Source organism: Lissotriton helveticus, chromosome 5_1, assembly GCF_964261635.1.
Source record: "Lissotriton helveticus chromosome 5_1, aLisHel1.1, whole genome shotgun sequence".
NCBI lineage: Eukaryota > Metazoa > Chordata > Amphibia > Caudata > Salamandridae > Lissotriton > Lissotriton helveticus.
The window spans coordinates 1,951,526,390-1,951,546,166 of NC_136065.1; the positions used below are offsets into that span (position 1 = coordinate 1,951,526,390).

The 19,777-nt window shown below is 41.4% G+C and overlaps 1 long non-coding RNA gene across 1 annotated transcript in view; it reads right to left on the reverse strand.

Annotated features, from left to right (window-relative positions):
* Positions 1–19,777, reverse strand: part of LOC144753906 (uncharacterized) — a 468,864-nt gene that overhangs the window by 48,286 nt on the left and 400,801 nt on the right. Inside the window, exon 5 of the long non-coding RNA XR_013594594.1 lies at positions 2,797–2,859. This is a non-coding gene — a long non-coding RNA (uncharacterized LOC144753906). The remainder of the gene's footprint in view (positions 1–2,796; positions 2,860–19,777) is intronic.

Consider the following 19,777-nt stretch of genomic DNA (forward strand, 5'->3'; position numbering starts at 1 on the left):
CTTGGAAGAATCGGGTGCTTGCTTGGAGTTATCCTTTTCAGAATTCTTCTTAACTTGTGGTTTCCCAGGTCTGACTCTCAAATTATCTCTGCCTTGCGTAGAATAGGTTTCTTCAATAATGTTAGGCAATTCTTGCTGCTCAGGAGTGAATTCCCTCAAGTGTTGGTGTATAGCCAATGCTGCTGCTTCTCCTTTTACATTACTTAACATAATGGTTGAAACTGCGGCAAAATTGCCCTACAGTTTCATCTCTAATGCCAGGGCAGTTCCTGCCCAGTACTCATTCTGTACTTGTTTCATTACATCAGGTAAAACCTCTATTGAAGGGGCACCTTGAGTTCTGGTGTAAACTGCAGCGAAGCCCATACCCCAAGTCTTACAATCTTTCACCGGGAGAGCCATCCCCATCGGCAAGCAAATTTTTAATATTCTGTGTTTGTCCTGCGATTCCATATGGGGAAAACTGCTTCAAGCTGGCTTGTTTTCTGTGCTATCCAGAAGGTAATTTGGTCCTGACTGGTGGGAACTTTTCCCATATTCAGTGTTTAAGGGCTGATACCAGTAGCCCCCAATTGTGGTTATGCAGCCTCAGCAGTCTGCTCAGGGTTAACTATGAGTGTTCGCATAATGAACTGTGTGAGGTTTCTGTAAATTTCTACTAGATTTTGTATAGTATTGTTTTTTCTGGTGCATCTAAATTAGGGAGATTAGGATGTGGTGTACAGGTGGCTAGAACCAGCCAAGTCTCACCTTATTTACTGAGCAGATTGAGTCTCACATTTTCGCTGGCATGGGGAGGGCAGCTTTAAACTAATTTATGTGTTTTTGGTAACTTAACAGAATTTATGTGTCCACGTATGGAAAGTATTCCTATGATGTTTCATCTTCAGTTTAAGTGTGAAACAATTTCGTGCAAGGATCTGCAGGTGGGAATGTAACCCAAGAGTAGAATACCTCTGTTCTGAATGCTTTGTGTGCCGCAACCACGAAGGTCATGTCTCCACCCGGTGTATTCATTACATAGTAACTGCGTGTCAGCAATTTTAATACTTAGAGCAACTGCTTGTTCTTCACTGTTATCTCTGTGTTCGGACATGGTGTAAAGGCAGTATATTTTTAGTTCATGAATTTATGGAGATAGGGTTAGCACAATTGTGGGACAATTTGTATCCTACAAGCTTGAATAATATACAGCCAATACATAGGGTATACCTACTCAGCTATGGCGAATTTCCTTCCCACCACAGATGTCTACGGTTTGGAGGTGAGTAGGTTTCTCTGAGAAAAGAACAACTGAGCTACTCAGATAAACTTTTAAAAAAGAATGCAACCAACGTTGGCGGTACCATGTCATGTAGTTCCTACCAATCTGTAGGACCTGTGCATTTGTTTGGGCAGCATAAACTTTGGGTGAGGTGCCTATTCTGATCCAGGGCACCCCGCAGGATTTGTTAGCCTAGAGATCACCTAGCTCACAGTGCCACCGTAAGCCCCCCTAAACTTACCAGGGAGCGGTTCTGGCAACCACTGAAAATGACAACCCAGACCCCTCAGGGATTGTGGAAACAGATCAGAACCTTTGGCTCAGTCACTCATGCTTAGTCGTTCTCAGAGAATACACAGTTGGACATTTTTAATATATTGATTGAACCAACGTTATTTCTGTACAGAATACATGTACTGCGATAATCAGTAGACAGAAGCAAATGAAAGTGATTATAAGCCCTAAAAGCGTAAATAGTAGATATAGATTTACCATGGTGCTAAAACAGTGTATACAGGCATAGAAACTATGCAGTAATGAGGCAAATTCCTACTTTGCAAATTCCTATTCTGAGTGAACCCAGAGTATGTGTAGGTGTAAAGCAAATAATCCCCCCAAGGAATGAGCCAACCCCATTACCAGGTGGGGGAGGATGTAGGAGCCCGTCTTGGTCGCAAACTGGATACCACCTCACGGAGATGTCAGACCAGTGCGTGGTGAAGTCTCAGCATGCACAGACCTTAGATGTCAGCTGAACTGCCACCTCTTCTAATCTATCAGGATGCTCATTATTTATAATAGAAAGCAGCAGTGTAATGTGCGTGTAGTTAAGCAATGTTATAGATATGTAGGTGGCTCTGTCGCCTCATGGATGAAGATAGAATAACTTTTGTACCTAGTGCCTAAAGAGGCCTTGTACATGATGTTCAAGGCAACGTGATAATGTTGTGCAAAGCTAAATGTGTAAACAAAGTAGTTTCAGAGAAACTAATCCAACATTGTCGTGCATGCAAATATGTACAAAAGTTCACGTCACAAATATTATTGTGAAAAAGAGGACAATGTAAGAAATAAGCAGCTTCACTACATGGGCCTGACCCGGGAACATAACACTAGGAGGAGTGTGGCTAGCCCAGGTACGTGCCTGAATACGGGGAGTTGGGAGGTTGAGGGATCATAAAGAAGGACCTCTTACTACCGGAAGGACTCTTCTTTAGAAAGCTGTAGCACCACCCAGCTTTGTTAGTATGCAGTGGTTACTCCATAGATAAGTTAGTACCATTTGTTTAAGTCTTGTTTATGTCTTCTTTGTGTAGTTGCTGCGTGTAGAAACAGAAGGTACTGTTAGAAATGCACGACCTCCTGAGTCTCAACCCTCTCCAAACAGTAGTCTAAACTAGCTACTACTATGCCGGTGTGCTAAAGAGGAGGACTGTCTGCTTCACAAAAGGATTGTTATGGGTTTATTGGGTGTCTAAATTCCCCCTTCTCCCTCCCTTTAAGTCTACGGTAATTGTGAACAGAACACGTACCTGTGGTGTTTTTCCTTTTCTGAGGTGTATTCTAAGAGCCTGGTGGTCCTGGACTTCGATGCTCTACAAAGGAAAAGAATAAAGAAGAAATAATAACTTCTGATTGAAACCACAACAAATATAGATTACGTAACATAATCCTCATTGTCTGACTGATTCATCCTGTCCGTTAACAGATGTGTTTTGTATAGTGTATTTAGATTAGTGCTTCCCAAACCTTTTAGAACCACAAACCAATTTTTAGAAATAGAAATTTTTGCAACCCACATAGCTTTAGCGGATATGAGGCAGGCGATTTTTTTAATGCAACTAAAGCATTGTGCATTGTCATTTACAGCTAATGTTCTGTTGAACAGGCCACTACATTTGCACAGTATACAGTTTCACTAATAAAACTATAATGCACACAAATGATAATGTGTGAATATTTATCATTTGTGTATCACCAAGTAAAGTTTCTTGGTTTCTTTTAATCCTATTAATATCTTTTTTTCTACTACACGTCAGAATTACAAAAAATGTGCTACATGTTTGCTTTCTTAATTGCTAAAGGTCTGATTAAGACTTTGGAGGTGCAGGACTGCCACGTTGCAGAGCCGCTCCCACACCGCCAAAGCTCACTGCTGGCCACCCACCATATTACAGGTATTTTTGTGGTCTGGCTGGCGGTCCTTTGGTGTTCCCACGGCGGTGCGTTTCAAAAAGGCACTGCGATGGGAACATCAAAAGCCATTCCTGCACTGTATGGACGGTTAAATCTATGCCATGCAGGAACAGGGGGTGCATGCACACAGGGGGGAACACCACATGCCCCCCTGCATTTATCCCGAGGCCCAGAGGAATAGGCCACATTACAGCACATGCGAATGCATTGCATGCCATTACAACGCAGTCATTACAATGACTGCATTGTTACATTGCAGACCATTACAACGCAAGTCGTTACAACGACTTACTGTAGGGGGCTCGCTGGACTTTGGAATAATATAATTTACTATTCCAACTCAAGTTAGTGGAACAGTAGGGAACATGTTGGATTTTAAATCCAACACCTTCTGCCCCCTACAGCAAGTTGTTGTAATGACTTGCGTTGTAATGGTTGCGATGTAACAACGCAGTCGTTGTAATGACCGTGTCATAATGCATGCGATATATCGCATGCGTTGTAAACGATGTTTCCCAGCGCAGAGGCACGAGGAGGCCCTCTTTGGCCACCTTTGTTTCCTCACCGGCAAACTTTTCACAGCAGGCTCATAGCTGTGAAAAGTGTGGCAGAGAGGAAATTCGTTAAGACCGCTACTGCACCTCCACAACGGGTTCAGCGCTCTAATGGACCGCCAAACTCATAATCAGGCCCTAAATGTGTACAATTAATTTACAGATATTTACATTTTGTTGTGTATTACACAAAAAATGACATCCTACAGCCTTTCCTTTCACACTCACTATAACTAAGCAAGATTGTCACACAATTCAGTTTACTTTTCTTTATCTAATTGCAAAGTGAGATACATTTGTAAACAGCAATCCCTGATAAAACATAAGTAGCAATTTTTCAGAAGGGATAGCCTGACATTTGACCTCTGTCTTTGTAGTACAGCAAAGGTCACAAGATAAATACAGAATTTAAATACACCTGCTTAGGATTTCTCAACCCACCAAAAATCAGCTGGTGGGTCGTGACCCACAGTTTAGGATACAATGATTTCGATTATCTTGTGACAGGAATGTCTCCTGCATGGTGTATATTTGTGTTGCCTCATCAATCTCCTTATTGACGGACCGTGTGTATTTGGTATCATGGTCTTTGATTTTGTCCCTAGATTTATCCTGACTTAGCATAGAGGCCTGCCCGTACCTTGACATGAGTAAGGTCCAAGACCTGTCCTTTGAAAGGATGCAAAAAGTGTGCCCTTGTTACCTACTGTCCCTGTCATGGGCTTAGCACACAGAGCTTTGATGGTAGTGTACCGTGTTTTGTGAATCCATAGCTGTGACCAGACCATTGTGCTGTGCCACCAGAGTAGAGGCCTACTGTCCCACAATTGTTAAGTTCGCTTCTATACGCTTACCCTAAGGGGAGGGGAGAAACTGACTAGACCAGAAAGGGCAACCAGGTGGAGATAGCTGATAGAGGCGCAGTTCTGCCTAACATTGCCGATGACACAGAGGGGCGGATTTCAAGTTTGGTGGACAGAGTGATCTGTCGCAAATCAGTCAGAGTACCCTGTTCACAAAACTCCGGGTCTACCTGACTCATTTAGAGATGGGCAGACTGAAATCTTTCCATCAGCCGAGCCACTGTTGACTTCATTACTGGTTCCAGTTTGCAGAGCCATTATGAGTCAGGGACATCAGAGGCAAATGACCCAACTCACATGGTTGAGGGTCAGTAACCCCTTCTTGCCCTATAGCTCCATGAACGACGTCTGACAGGTGATGTTTTTTTACTGATTACATGGAATACATGTGCAACCACTGAAGGCAGTATTAGGAATCAGAGATCATCTTTCTTTTGCCAGAGTTGATAAATGAGCATTTTATACCACATCAGTAGAATATTCAGGATGCATAATCAGTCCATATTACATTAAAATTGATTACAACAAAGTTTCAGCAACAATTGAGTTGCCTCTTAACTACTTTGGTTAAATTCCTGCAGAGCTTCTTAGGCTCTGTTAATTTTTTATAGAAAATTTAGTTTTCAATTTCCTAAGAAAGTTACACCCATTAGCAAACTTCTTTGCTGATGAGCCAAATTCACATGGTCCACAATTGCAGATCAAGCTTTTAGTTTTTTGAAGAAACACTCCCATTTATTGTAGAGACAGATGCTTCATATCATGACGTGAGGAGTTTTTGGCTCAAATAAATTCAACTATTAGTGTCACAACTGTATTGGAAGAAGGAATTCCAATACTAGTCAACCACTCTCCACTAAGAATGAATAGTAAGCAGAAGAATAGGATTCTCTAACCTAAAGTTTGTAAAAGGAGGAAATGAAGATTGGGAGTGAGAGAGAATAAACAGGCTAGAGTGAATGTCAAAGCTCTCCCTGTGAGCACTTTAAATGTGCCACGTACACCACTGATACTGTAAGTCTGACTATAACGACAAAGGCAGATGGTAAACAATAGAAGTGGTGCCAGTATAGTGAGATGTAACAATTTCCAACCCTTTTGCTTTTACCTGATGGTCTGTAAGCGGAAGTCGATAACAAACCCAGGAAGTACTCAGTTACCTTTCCTGAGTTCGGAAGCATCAGAAGATGCTCAGAACCTGTGGCCGCGTCCAGTGTCACACAGTTGATGATAGTCACTAGATGGTAGATTTCCAGAGGCATACAAAGGAAGAATAAAAGAAAATACGAAGGAAAAGGGTAGAACAAAACAAAAAGTCAAGCAAATGCCAAAACAGGGATCAAAGTAAAAGAGCAGGAACAACTAAGCAGTTGCAAGGTAACTTGTTACTGCCTCACGGCTGCTTAAATTACCCTGGATTTGATCCTTCTGCAGTCTGATTGGCCGACCTACTCTGCCTGACCTAGAACACCCAGCTCCCGTCTCTCAGCCACAGTCACTCATGAACTCGTCTCCAGTCTCTATGCTCGTAGCATTTTCATTGTGCCATTCTTCCAGATTTTTTGCCTTTGAGTAAGTGAACCTCCCCTGCTCTATTCTTGATCAAGACCCCTAAAAAGGTACATCTAGTGGTCGATTTTCCACAGAAATTTTACCAACTGAATTAAACAACACTATTACAGACAATGAACTTTTAGCAATCAAAGATCTTTTTAAGAATGGCTATGGAGACATTAATTATTAGGAGCTAACATACATTAGGGGGCTGCATCGAACAACACAATTTGCAGTTTTTAAATCAGTAAGGGCAGTGACTTTTAGACAGGTGAGTTGGACAATGTTCTCTTCTGATTATGACTTTGTGATTAAAAATAAAACCCATCCCCACAATGGGAAGACAGATCTCTTCTCCAGCTAGGGTCAACCTGAAAATTAGTATAATACGGTTAGCGAACCACCACTGTTATTTCCAGGTGGAACTCAGTACAACCATTCTATAGTTTTCAATCACTATTAAAGCCCTTCTAATCAAAGTATGCACAGAGTTGCAGTCGACTGATAAAGAAAGTTGTCTCAGAGAAAAGGAAGGCACAAATGAGAAAGAAGGTTTGTTATATGAAGGAAAAAATGGTTGTGTTAGCTTTTAGTGCAACTAAGAAAACAGGGTCTATGACTTCAAGACTGTTGGTTGTCCAGGAATAACTAAAACAACACCAGCAGTTAGAGGATACTTTTTGGTGACGAACATTATCTACAATGTTAAGCAATATCTGTAGATATGCTATGAGTCCACATATTAAGAGTACATACACAAAACCCATGACCTTTTAAGACCAATGCCCGTCCCTTCTAGATCATGGCAAACAGTATCCATAGACTTTATAAAAGAGCTACCAAAGTCAAAATTGTACAATCATTCTTGTAATTGTTGATCATTTGACTAAAAAAGGGCATTTAACTGGATTGTCTGTGTTACCCTTTTCTAAAGAGTAGACACAAATATTTGCACATAATAGCATTGAATTACAAGCTGTTCCACGCGTTCTGATAACAGCCAGAGGTTCTCAATTCATCTCAAACGTTTAGTCTGTATTATGTAAAAAGTTGGATGTGGATGTTCATCTGTTGACTAGTTATCATCCTTCTGTGAACAGACAGATAGAATGATTGAATCAATGTTTTGAACAACATTTGAGGTATCAAATGTTAGTGTAAGAAGAGGATTGGAGTAAGACATTATGGTTAGCAGAATTAACCAGTAATAATGCTGAGCATTATGTCACAGTAATGTCACTTTTTGTGCTTCTATGGACTTCAACCTTACCTTCATCTTCATCAGTTCATTCAGTAAAGGCTCATTTAACTGATCTTTAGAGAACCCAACAGCCTGAACAAGAGGCATTAGAAACCGTCAAAGCTAGTCATAAGTTATATGCTGACAGAAAATTAATTCAAGCACCTTAATAAACTGTTATGTCATGTTATTGGGTTTTGTAAAGCGCTCGTTCACCGGGGAGGTTTCTTGGCACTAAGTAACAGAAGACAGCACATGACCTCACATCAGCTTAATTATAGGCTTTTCTTAAGAGTCAGGTCTTCAGGAGCTTCTGAAATCTCATGTAATTGGAAGTGAATATGATCCCTGAAGGAAGGGAATTCCAACAACAAGGAGCAAGAACCAAGAATCTAGAGCTAGCTGGTCTCTTCTTTTTTAACGGGGGGACTGTAAGGAGATTCAGATGGGTGGATATCAGATTGCAATTGGGGGAATATTTTGCAAAAGATGAACATGCAGACCAATTACCATGAATGGATTTGAAAATAATACAGCCCGTCTAGAAGGTGGCTTGCTGTTTTACTGGTTACCAATGAAGCTTTCTCAACACTGGGGTAATGTGGCAACATCTAGTCTGTTGAAAAAATAAACCTAGCTGCCTGATGTTGGACCAGCTGTAGTCTTTGATTGAAGCCTTGAGGGAGTCCAAGATACAAAGAGTTGGCATGGTTCAACATTGAGATGACGAAAGCCAAAATTAACTGAACCAAGGCCTCAGATGTAAGGAATCTGACAATTTTCAGAATTTTGCATAGCTGGGCAAAACAGGAGGACGTAACCGCTCCCAGTTGAGGTTTTCTCTACAGGTTCCCATCGGTAAGGATTCCCAGACTCTTGACAAAGCTCTTGGGCTAAGGAGAAGGGCCCATCATATAGGGCCAGAAAGAGTGCTTCCACAAGTCCAACTTATTGTGGGTGATGACAATCTCTAGTTTATCAGAATTGAGTTAAAGTTGGTGGCTAGTCATCCAATCTCGGATGAGCGGAATAGTATTCTAGAAAGTTTCCATAGATTCAAGGGAATAATTAATGTTAAATAGTAACTGTAGATCATCCTTGTAGTTATGGACTCTGATTTGCCTCTCCTTTAAAGAGTGCACCAGTGGATGAATGTATAAATTAAAAAATGGGGGAACAGGAAAGATCCCTGAGGTACTCCTCAGGTTAATTGAACCGTAAGAGATTTAAAGGGGGATAACCAAACAGATTGTGAACACTCTTTTAAGGAGGATGTGACCCAGGCAATTGCAGAATCCTGAAGGCCTGTGGCTCCGACACGGTCGATCAAGAACTCATGTTCAACCATGTCAAAAGCTGCGCATGGATAAAGAAGAACTAGACATTGTGTAGGGCCTCTGCCAGCCTCTTCCCACATATTGTCAATAACTGAAAGAATGACTGCTTCAGTTGAGTCAGCTGGCCCAAAACCTGCCTGATGAGAGTCAAACAAATGTGATTCTTCTAAAAAGGAGCATAAGTGTCTCTCAACATGTGCCTCCAACACTTTTTTCCAAAAAAGGTAACAATGAGATAGGTCGATAATTTTTCAGAGTAATGGGTCCTCACCTGATTTCTTTTGTTGTTGTTGAAAACATCTGGTTATTCATAAAGAAATGACTTTTGAAAATGTGTTTGAATTTGGAACTGAGGTTTGTTGGCCCATTTACTATTGAAGAAAAGGAATCATGTAACTGTGCAATTGAAATTGCCACAAGTAATGGAAATACATCCAGTGCTTCATGTATCCATAGAAAACTTTGTTCAACAAAAACACATCTTTTACTAAATCCTGCTTTCTGTTCAGGTGAATGCTGGAACCTGAAACTGTATGAGCCGTCTAGGACCTTGAGATCCAGTCAACTAAAACTGATCCAGGTGCCAAGATATAAACAGGTCAGATGGGGGGTGGGGGGGGGGGAGTTTTCTGCTGCATGCAGCTAAGGCTTAGAATCTGCTCTCAACTGCAAACAAAAACTAGCCCCTCTCTGCTTTCATTTAGGAAAGAGTTAAAAACCTGGCTGTTCAGAGCCGGCTAGAAACATAAACTTGGCAGTTCTCAGGTCTTCTGCATCTACCTAGCGCCAAGACGCCCATGGGCAATCGCGCGCTTTATAAATCTACAAATAAAATAAAATCAATCAAATGATATGATTTTAGATGCAAAATATTACAATACAATTGTAATATTTAGTGGATTTAAAGGGGTATGGGTTTGAGGGAGATGGCCTCTCTAGTTTGAATGGTCATAGCTTATTATGAGGACTCTACAGAATTCATCTAGCTAAAGTAAACTGCTGAGACATCAACACTTGGAAGACATGCTCCTCAGATGTCCTTATGTGCTTGAGTTTTCCATAGCAGAGGAGATCAGAGCTACGGACCCTGCTTGCTATGAGGCTTTGTGGTAGCACATATGGAAAGATAAAGTAATGAGGAGAGAGGAAGTAACAAGGAGAAATAAAGATATGTCTTCTCGTTATGCCACTGTCAGGTAGGTGAACCATTTTGGCCCAAACCCAAATTTACAAGCCTTTGTAAATATGGATTTGCATCAAAATAGATGGGTGGATGCATCCATGCTGTAGCCATGTAATGCCTACCTGATGGGAAATAACGCAAAGCAGTGCTATGCCCTGCGTTAATTTGTATTTTCCAAACCACATAAAGCCATGCAAAATGGCTTAGCATGGTTTAGTCAATGCCAAGACTGATTTTCCATCGAAGTTGCGCCACCAAAGTGATGCAGCCCTGATGCTAAATCAGAGTAAATAAAATCCATAATTGCTACAGTCGGATCCCTTTTGCCAGGAGATTTAAACTCATTATGCTATCATCTGACATAATCATAAACCTACTGGGTACAGAGAAGAATTTTTATTATTCACCAAGAACATCAAGCCATAAACAGTACAAATCTGGCTCAATGAACATGAACCTTGATGGATTCAAACCCTAACTTTCACTCAATGCCAAATTACTTCGATTCTTCCTGGATATCAATCTCACCCTCCAGGAGCACATTGCCAAAAAAACTGACCCATAAAAGCTCTCTCCTTTAAAGAAAGAGAAGTGATTACTTCAGAACTGCTGTTCAAACAGTCGAACTCTTACATCTATATAGAAGTAACACATTGCTCCGTGGCCTCTCAGGCTCTATATTGGCACCACTTAAGGGCATCATACACGCCACAGCACTTTGATCCAGGGGCTAACGAAATAAGACCACATCACACCAATCCTACTGAACCGTGCAATCGCTGGGAGAACTTGCAGTCAAAGGACGGAACCGTTGCATTGGTGAGCGTGGACAGTTTGCTAGATATTTATTGCACCCTCCTGAAGGACCTTTTCCCACTTCTAGTGGTCTCTGCCTGCTCTCCACCACATAGATTATCAGTGGATTTGCAAAGGTTGTTTCCTGAATATACGTCCTTGATTGCACATAACGATAAGAGAAGGGTTTGGATTTGTTTCACTAGTGCTTTTTGTCGCCTAAGTCTCAGTTCCACCTCAACCTTCTTGAGTTTTACAGCTTCCCGATGTACTGCAAATAATTGATTGCACTGGAATGTATTTCATCCATGCTAAGACATTACCTGATGTGCACGAAATAAAGCTAGCACAGCTACTTTGTGTCCTTCTGCAGATTCTGTTATTGCCATCTAAAACTGTCCTAATGAAATGCGCAACTGATACATTGTCTACACATGTGTAGTGCATTTAGGTATTAAGCAATTGCTCTATAGTAAGGAAAATAACATTTCCACATTCTAAGGTTCAGGCTGCTGCAGTTCATCAGCCTCAACTTGGATGAGGTAAACTATAGATTCCAAGGTGTAGGTCTGCAAACAGTGGAGGGGTATAGGTAGACTAACGTGATATTATGTTTACCACTCTAGTTCCATTAGGGACTCATTTGTTCCCCTCAATAGTTGAAAGGCTGTGCAAAAGAACTGAATTGCATAAGCTCTCACCAAAATCCTCTTTAAAGAATTGATTCAACTCGGACTACATATTTTACATTTGTTTGCTATCTGTAAAGGGTTAGGGTGATGCAGAGGTTCCACTGTGCCTATCACCCACCAGTATTCGGTGCAACGGAACCTGTTGAAAAAGGAAATATTAAGAGAACAGAATGCAAACAAACTGATTGTACATGTGCTGAACTGTCTATCCGTTTTGAATGTATTCACTTACATTGACTTTCCTGATTGAATGATATAATTGAGTCTCCATTACCATTACCCATTGTGGATGCTCTTCTACCACAGTGCTGCAGAGTACTGTGTTGTCTTCATTGGGAGGTGTAGCAGGCACTTCCAGGCCACTTGGAACTGGAACCGCAACAGACTGACAACTAGAAAGGAAGAGCCAACTACTCCACTAGCCACAAAACAGGCTACAAAATAAGGTTTGGAAAGCCTACTGTTTGAAACCAACAACCAGATAAGATCGCAAACAGAGTGTGCTACAAGTACTAGTGGCCTCTGTCGCACTTAGGGGCTGAGACTTCAGGAAAACATGCCAGGAAGTGACTTTGAGCAGTGGCAGTCTTGTGCACCCTTATGCCTGCAATAATAACAACAGTACTACTAATAGTGTTCAGGGATCATATAAGAAGTCCAGAGATTGTGACAGGGAAGGACTCTGAAATACTGTAAGACATTTCACAGGAATGGGTTGAGTTACGACAGAAATATGCCAGATATAATATGTTAGATTGCTGGAAAAAGTATGTTACATTCCTGAATATCTCTAAATGGTGTGTTTGCCCACATCTCCCTTTCAGCACCGAAGATGAGATGACATATAGTATAGTGCCTTTAACACGAGCTGTGAGTTGCTTCCTTAAACAAGAAATGCTTTCTGGTCTAGGAAAGTGTAATATATCAGTGAGAGCACACCATGGAGGTGCTAGAAAGGAACCATGTAAGCAAGTAAGTAATACCTCTTGATTACAAGGGATACCAAACCAGAAGAACTATCACTAATAAAACAATATCACAGAATTGCCATGATAGGATTGAGGGACAGTAGCCTCGGGGTGTTAAAGGCCCTAGAGAATTAACATGAGAAAGAATAGAACAAGAAGCAGTAGCACCATTGTGCTTCCGAGCCGCACTATTTACCACCCATCTTCCTTGAAAGTTAAACTCAAAATTGTCGGAAGTAGAAGAGAAGAAATGAAGTCTTGTTGATTTACTTGATGCATCTAACAGGAAAGATAATTCCAGACAGAAATATATACATGGGGAATAGCACCTTCATCTAACTGGAAAGATAATTCCGAACAGAAATATATACATATGGAATAGCACCTACTAATGTTATATGCATTTTATTTTCCTGTAAGAAGGAAAGAAAGGTTGTTGGGTTGTCTCCAGAACTAATTGGATATACAATGATACATTTTGTGTGTGGAAAGCCAGCTTATATCATCTGCCCAGAGGATGACATGAAAAATGCTACCTATCCTTTGTTACACTCAGGATGTTCTATGTTCAATATTTGCCTGGAGAGCAGTGTGGAGCAAGCAAAGGAATGATGTGGCACAGGAGAATGGTCAATTAGGTTATTAACATGCTAACAGGCCTAGGGATAATAATACCACCACTAGGGGTGTCTCATAATAGTCTTACGACAAATCAGTTGGAAAAGTTGATTCAACACTTGTCAGATGACACCACAGATGCCCTAAGAAATATCGCTGATGAAATGATCACAATGAGGACAGTAGGTACACAGAACAGGATGTCATTAGATATTTTGAATGAAAAGAAAGTCTAAATGAGGCAGGTGTGAGCCAAATGTATTCTGCTAACATACAGGAAGACAGTGGCAACATTCAACAGGCAATAAATAGGATCAATCAGATAAGTAAGGAAGCAGGAAATAGCCAGGAAATAGGATTATGGGTATCTTTGACTGCCTGGGTGGGATGATGGGGAACATGGATATTGAAAGCAATATGTAGGGACTTGCTATCCTAGTGTGTTTTTGCTTACAAATATCTGTTGTACCACAATGCATCGCAACTAAAATCCCTAAAATGTGTAGTCCCAAGAAGCACAAAGCAGAGCTTCTGATTGAGCAGAAAATAAGGAAAATGATGGCCATTAATACTTGAATCAGGTGACTCTATTGAGTGTCAGAGGAGAGAAATGTGGAAATCATTTTGATTCAGGTCCCATTTTGTGGCACTCAATAGGGGCAAGCCTGCAGAAGGTGCACAGGCATTACCATTGTCAATGCCTCCCTCATTTAAGACATCTTACTAGAATCTGTCAATACTGACCAAATCCTCTCTGTCCTAAAGAAACCCATGCTTAACCCTGATGACCTCGCCAACTACCAGTACGCCACTCACCTACTATTCATGTGCAAGATCATTGAAAATATATGTGTAGTATCTCAACAATAATACCAAGCGGGAGAGGAGACAATTTACCAAACAACAAAACTACACAATTATTAAAAAATTATATTCTTTTTAATGATATTTCTTTTAAAAGCATAACACAAATACACAAAAATTATATTAAAATTTAACAATAAAATCAATACTAAACAATAATTATATAAGTGAATGTAACCACAAGATAAAATAGTGACAATCAATACTATCTCAAAAATCATACAAGTTAATACAAACACAAAAAGAGAGAGTGGCAATCAATACTTTCTCATCTTACTAGAATCTGTCAATACTGACCAAAACCTCCCTGTCCTAAAGAAACCCATGCTTAACCCTGATGACCTCGCCAACTACCAGTACGCCACTCACCTACTATTCATGTGCAAGATCATTGAAAAAGCAGTCTAGGGTCAAATACAAGATCGCATCAATGCTAACAGTCTCTTGCGCAACTACTAGGCTTGCTTTAGATCACGCTGCAGCACGAAGTCCATAATCATACACTTTGTTGACAATGTCCTCTTGACGACAGATGAAGATGACCCCTGCCTCCTGCTACTGCTGGACGTCTCCACTCCTTCATCAGAGTCGACCAGCCCTCCCTCACATGCACTCTTGACTCGCAGATGGGATTCACCAGGAATGTCCTTCACTGGTTTTCCTCCTACCTTTTCAGCCGGCATCAGTTTCTTCACATGGGCACGTCCAGGTCACCAAAGATCCATTTCATATGTGGAGTCCCCAGGGTTCCATTTTTTTCCTGTCATCTTCAACTTTTACATAGAGCTGCTTGGTGCTTTACTCACAGATAATAGCATCAGGATTCACCAATATGCCAATGATACATAACACTGCTTGCACATCATCCATACTTCGATGTGCAACACCTACTTGTAGCTTAACCCAACCAAGACACAATTCATATGATTTGCCAAGAAAAACAAACAGGATACTTTACAAACCTTGCTGGTTGACATGACCCCTGACTGTTTCAAACCCCAACTCTCACCAAATGTCAAATCACTAGGATTCATCCTGGACACCAGCCTATCCCTCAAGGTGTACATTGCGAAAAAAGAAAGACAGCCTGATACGAGTTCTCGCTTCTAAAGAAAGTCAAAAGCCTTCCTTCAGAACTGCTGTTCAAGAACTTGTACTCTTGCATCTAGAGCGTAGTAATGTCCTACTCTAGGGCCTCCCAGACTCCACATTGACACCCCTTTAGGGCGTCCTATGCACTGTTGCACGTCTCATCCAGGGCCTGATGAAATATGATCACATCACCCCACTCTGATGGAACCCCACTGGCTCCCCTTAGCAGTCCACGCCATCATCATGACTAGCTGCATCTTTTAAAAACCACCACAACCAGCACCACCACTTATCTTGCAGAGCAGCTTGCCATCCCTGGTGGTTCTCGGCACACCCGCAGCCATGATACTGTCAGACTGCAGACTAAGGAGTATAAAAAAAGAAAAACAAGACAACAGGCTTTTTACATCTATGCACCCAGGATCTGAAATAACATTCCCATATCTATCAAGACTGTCCCGCCACTGCTCCAATTTAGGAAAGAGTTGACGACTCTTCTCTTTAAAGAACACTGCACCACAATGCACTAATCGTCCTCAACTTGGCTTCCTCTCCCATTACGCGCCTACTTTAAGCTTAACGTTGACCATGTACAGCGCCCTACTGCCCTTTTGATTAGGTTTGCACTAAAGAAATACCATATACATACATACACCCAAGGAACTGAAAAAAATTTGAGAAGCAACAAAGAGAAATTAAATGCCTGTGTTCCAAATGACTGCATCGCTTACTTGCTTTGGATGTTTTGTCCATTGATTTAGGCACAGTCAGGCATTTTAAATATATTGTCTGACCTACAATATCTTTCTGCCCCCTCGAAAAAAATAACTCAAATACATTACATTGAGAAGCTAAAAATATATCTTTGTCTTACTAGATGTTTTCAAGTTTTTATGTCAATCGTGGGTAGTTTATTCTGTGATGTCTCATTCTTTGCCTTCAATCACTGGTAGGAAAGCATGTATAATTGGTTGTGCTATTACAATGGGCATTGCTGCTCTGCTTATCGGCTTGCGTCTAATGTGGGACATGTTGTGCATCCCTCTGCGTCTCCTGTAGCGCCTCACCTTGCTTGTGCTCGCAGCTGAACAATGCCATGTGCCCCTAGGCCCTAGTGCCCACAGCCCTGAACTCAACAGCACACAGTTGTGCCGAGTACACAGTATCCATTGTTCCCTTAATGCACACCACCCAGTCCTCAGCACACATCACCCAGTGATCCAGAGAGCCACATCATGAAACGATCCACGCTTCTTGCTAAAGATCAAGCTACAGTCTCCTGCTGAGCAGAACCCTATAGTGACCAAACGGCTGATCACCGAGCACCCTTCTGGTACAGATCACACCATACTTTGCATTTCATGGAACTTTGCATATCTACTAGTTTGTGTGAAAATGTGTCTGTTGGCGTGCATGGTTCGTGTGTGGAAGTGTGTCCGGATCACTGCATGTGTGTGACATCAGTGCCTTTTTTTTTACTAAACACATCAATAAAGAATACTTCCCATTTGCCAAATGAGCGCCACTGGAGATGGATGATCCAATTAGGCGCTAGAAAATGAGTAGGTTTTCCGATGTCAGTGATCCTGTTTCAAGACAAAAGGAGGTGTCCGCAAGCCTTCCTGTGAGACTATGGGATGCCAATAAAATACAAAGCCTTCCGCGAAGAAGCAACATTACAATGTGGCAAAGCAGTAAAACCAAGGATTGCACGCAGTACAAACACAAATCGAATTCTAAAACTAAAAAGTAACAAGCATTGGCACGGCCAATAGGTTTCGCCTCTGCAAAATCAGCTAGTTCTGTCAATGTAAGTAACAAAGTTTATTCATGCATAGTTATAAATAACCATAGCATTTACATGACATTTCATCAAAAACATTCTTATCGTACAATGATTTCAAATATTGACTTTAAAACAAAAAAAATATATCACCGTCTATGTAATTCTTCCCATCTTGCAATGCAGTGCTAAAATAACATTATATAATAAAAAATATAATATCTATAAAATTTGAGTTACTGTTACGTGTATAAAAGACAAGACCATTGCAGCCATTTAAAAACTTTAGAGTCTTGAATGTTAACCTAAAGTGCAGATGTGCCTATAAATGTTTATAAAGTACAACAAATGTAGCCATAGTATGTGCAAAACATCCGAGAGTTATATTAAACACTTTATATGCAAATGTCACTTTTTAGAGCTTTTAAAGTGCTCGGGAGTAGTTAACAGGTTTTTTCCCTGCACTGAATCGACGGTTCATCATAGGCTCAAAGTTTGTTAATGTTTTTAGACATGTTACACAACTGCACGAGCTGCTATGCAGCATTGCTTAAGGTTTAAAAAAAAAAAAAAGTAAAAGCATTATGACGGGGCCACCCTTGACCGCGTCATAGCACTTTAAAAAACAACTTTAAGCCATGTTGTAATGCAGCTCGCGCCGATATGAAACATGATTTTAAAAAAATTGTGGAAACCATGTATACTCCAAGCAAAAAGAAAACGCACCCATCACGTTTATCTTTTTAATCATATGGAAAATAAAATAGCATACTGTAACCACTGGAATTAAAAGGTCATGAGTTCTCAATTTCCCAATGTATTCCTCATCTGACACCCATGCAAACGCATACATTTGAACACATTTTATGTAAATGCAACTGCATGCTTTTATATTCGAAACGCGAAAGGCACACGCTCTCCCTGTAAACAAAAGCAAAAACATGCTAACAAGCAAATACAATGTCTCACACTCAAGTAAAATAGCATACACCACACAAAGACACACCCACATTACACAAACGCACACATGCATGCACATGCACTTGCAAATAGACAAACACCAAAAAGACACACGCAAGAGCTGGTATACAAATACACATACATTCTGCAACTTCAGTGCTTAATTTGACCGTTGGTTTCCGGTGCTCAGAAGCAGCACTTAATTGTCAACAATGGCACTTGTGACAGTCTGTCACCAGGTGGTGCTGTCTTCCTAAATTAGAGGTGACCACAACAACAGTTAATTATTAATTCAATATACATTAAAACTGACTATCACCTGCCGCCTAAGCCATTCTTATAGCTTAGGGGGCCTGAAATAGCCGAATTGTCACACTTGTAGAAGTGTGTTAGTTAGTAGTTGTGTTTTTACTACCATTGGTGGCAAAGCAGGGGCAATGTGATGTGTAAGCTTTAGTGGCCTCCCAAGTAGAGCCCTGGCACTTATTTTTTTACTGTTCACTAATTGTAGGAAAGTAGGATCCGCTTTCATGGTCACCCCCACTTTTTTTTGGTGTCATTATGTTTTCCTGACTAGTCTGACTGGGATACTACTAATCAGGACCTCATTCTCTGTGCTTCTGCCCTTTATTGGACCTGGTGAGTACTTTGGTACCCTCCAGATTGGTTACTGGTGTGCCTTTGTAAATCCCTAGTATATGGTGCTACTGTACTCAGGGCATAGGTACAACAGGGGCCTCCAATGGGCTACAGCAGGTATTATGCCACCCACGAGAGACCACTCAAATTGTGACTACAGGCCTAACATTGTAGTTTGTGTAAGCTGGTTCCCTATATCTGAGGTCACTACACGTAAAACATATAAGTCACCCCTAAGACATGCCTTTCAATCCTGAAGGCAGGGTGCTGGGTCGTAAGTGTGAGGGTGCCCCTGCATGAGCCAGGCACTCCTACAACCTTTGGAGTCCATTCTATTGGGTTGTAAGTTGAACAGCCATTATGACATATAGAGTGGCCATGAATCATTACGCGATGACCATCTCTAAACTGGCTGTAACAAACCCTTTCATGTTTGGTATCAAATATGTTGGAATCATACCCTCACACCTAAAAGGTATAGGAGGTATGACTCCATGCATTAAAAATTAGACAACAGAGCACATGCATTGTAAAGCTCCTCCAGGTGGCTTCAGTGCTCCTGTTAACAGTCTTCCAGAACCGGACAGCAAGCTAGGGCTGCTGCCGACCAGAGACACGTTTCTGCCCTACTGCTGCTGAGCCAAGCTAGAGCAGGGAAAGGCAGAACAATAGGTATCCTGTCACAGGGATGTGTGACCACCTCCCAGACAGGAGTTAGTGTACTGCGACAGGGTGGGGGCGCTTGCCAGCACCACTGAGACTGCTTGAAGGGCACATTTGGTGCTTTCCTTGCATACTCCAGTTCAAACCAGTTCAGGGAGCCATTGGCTCCCGCTCTGGTGCAAAACTGGACAAAGGACATGGGAGTATCCTCCCCACTGTCCAACCCCTCCTCTGGGAGGTACCCCTAAATCGTCCCAACCCTTTCCTAAGGATACTTAAGGGCTTACCTGTGGGTGGGTCCCCAGATTCGTCGTGGGATAAGATTCAGATCACATAACTTCGACTGTCTGGACACTCTGGACTTCACTGGACTTCACTTTGGGAACCTAGACTGCATCTGGGAAGATTCTTACTGCTTCTGGTCTCGTCGTCCTGCTGGTCTTCTGCAACGTCTATGCCCATGCTCCATACAGGTTCTTCACTAGGCCTGTGGATATCCAAGACACCCGAAG